Genomic DNA, 2,784 nt, shown 5'->3' on the forward strand with positions numbered 1-2,784 from the left:
AAGGATGTGGATGGAGAGAATGGTTTCCTCATGGATCCCATCCTATCCCCTTGAAACTGTTCATTAAGATAAGCACAGGAGATCACGGTCAAACCCCAAGTCAACTACAGGATCGTCACTGAAACAGAATCCGAGCTCAATCGAAATCTTATCGATTTGCTTTCCGAATATAAAATCGAAGGTTTAGCAATATAGTTTAGATAAGATAAAGATATTAGGCTTAAATTACTCATCTTGTTATGCCAGAGACATGTTATAAAACTTATGGTTGCATTGTGATTTGGTGCGCGTCAGATGATGTAATTTTGAAATAGTTGTGAATTTCGTTTGCCAACAATAGAATTGGTTTTGCGTGTACGCATTGCATTGATTGGAGATTATGAACTAATCTATGGATGGTCCCTACGAATAGTGACAGGTCTTAACCAATTGTAATTCAATTTCTTTTCATTCCTTGAATACTCTGTTTTGTGTGGAAATGCAGCATAATGAATACGTCAATGAATCGTTATTTGCATATGTACTTTCATCTCCTTCATACCTAGTTTAGTTTGTAATTTGAATTGCTTTATACCTGGTACAACATGGTTACTTCATTTGATTATTATCGAGCATAGTTCAAGTGTGTTTACTGCACAGTATGGATGTTGTTTGAAATATCTTGTTTGAATGAAAATTGTATAAGTAAAAGTGTGAGAGTTTTATCATAAAAAATTGAGTTCAAACGATATTTCTTCACAATTGATAGAATAGATTTCTTTTTGCACTTAGTGAATTAGAAACTGCAGCATAAAGATTCAACACCAAAAATCCGAAAACAATATAATACAAATAGGATCACTCTCATATCATCCATAAACTAATTAGATAGAGAATAACTCCTAAGAAATTCGTTGAAAACTTTAAGGATTGTGACACTAATATAATTAAAAAACACCACCTCCAGATTCATCTTAAGTTTAGATCCTAACAAATACATAACGACATATCAAATAACTTCTAGCACATATTGTGCACCTGTACTTCATCATTCTACCTACCCTGGTTGATAATTTATGATTGACAATTTAAAGACCTTAAATTGGCCAAACATTTTGGCGCCATTTCCAGGGAAGTACAAATAGAAGTTAAAAAAAGATCAAAACATGATATGCATAGGGATAGAGACTCTAGAGGTAGATTTGTAGGGAGAGGAAGAATTTTAATTCCCACAAATCCACTCACTTCACCTAGACTTCGAGTATCCACACCATCTACTCAAACCTGAATTCCTTTTACAGGTCGACAAAGGCTTCCTGAAATCTCAAGATCAGAAATCCAGTCTAGAACTTCACCCGTTTCTTCTACTGAAATTGTAATTGAAGAAAATCCTACATCCCCGTCTACAGGAGTAATATTTCTATCCTCCACTGGTGAGAAAACTTTAGGAGGAAAATTAGAAGTTCCTAGTGAAGAAGAGGAATCAGAAACTTATTCTGAGCAACCATTGATAGAGGAACCAAAAAGATTAGAAGAACACTATATTAGTTCCAAAGAATCTATCATGGTTGAAGAAGGAGAAGGAGAAGTACACAATGTCCATGGCAAAGAACATATGATTGGAGGAAGAGGAAGAGGTAGAGGTAGAAGAGGGGGTAGAGGCACAGGAAACCAAGATCCTTCTGGATTTCCTATTCTTGATGAAGATACAACCCTCACAATGAAGAATATATCACCCTCGATTCTTCTTAACTTCCACGGGAAAAGGAACAAAGATCCAGAGACATAATTTCTCTTCAAATTTGAAGCATTATGTAGATCGTATGACTATTTGCATGATGCTCAAAAGTTAAAATTGTTCCCTGCCACATTAAAATACTCAGCATTAAAATGGTTCATGAGTCTAGGAGTGCATTCTATAACAACATGGGGACAAATGAAAGAGGCTTTCTTAAGAAAATATAGAGATTATTGTATGCCTAGTAACCTTAAAGATGAAGTCTTCAAAATGACACAAAAAGAAGATGAAAATATTGAAGTCTTGGTAGAAAGGTTTGTTTATAATGTTAAAAGAGAAAAAATGGATAATTTGGATGAAGAAACCTTAAAATCCCTCTTACTCAAAGCTATTAAAGATGAATGGATTGGTCTACTTAACCTAACTGGGAAACGAGATATTTTCCAACTACCATTTGCAGATATTTGTGATTTATGTGTACATATCTCAAGCGGTAAAGCACGAGTTGGAAGGAGTCCTAGAAACCCTCTCTTTTCAAGAATTAAAAAATCCCTAGCTAGGACAGTTAGTAGGGTAGAATTAGGAAATTTTCTTGACACCTTCAAAACAGATATTTTAGGGAGCGTAAGTGAGCAGATAGACACCTTTAAAATACAAAACAAGAAAAAATCTGAAAATGTTGCATTATCTATCTTCTGTGCCAAATGTTGGAACAAACATGCTCTAAGAGAGTGTCCCTTAGACTCAAAAGCCATAGAAACCTGTGTCATGTGTGCAGACAATCATGATACGAAGGAATGTCCATCCTTACCAGGTCTTAAGGTTGTAGTTAATGATGAAGGAATATCATAACCAGTAGACCCTCTCTACTTTATAGCCAAAATACCATGGCAAAATCCCCAACCAAATCAATCACAAGGATTTAGACCACAACAATTCGCCCAATCTTCACAATATAATTGGAATTCAGCTTGGCAGCCTTGGGCTCAGCCACTGTCACAACCTTGGAATCAGGGATGGAAAAATCATTATGGAGCTTATGCTCAATATCAAAAATACTCGCCATC

Source organism: Pinus tabuliformis, chromosome 4_1 (assembly GCF_031772625.1).
Source record: "Pinus tabuliformis cultivar Carrire ecotype Pingquan chromosome 4_1, CPIR1, whole genome shotgun sequence".
Classification (NCBI taxonomy): Eukaryota; Viridiplantae; Streptophyta; class Pinopsida; order Pinales; family Pinaceae; genus Pinus; species Pinus tabuliformis.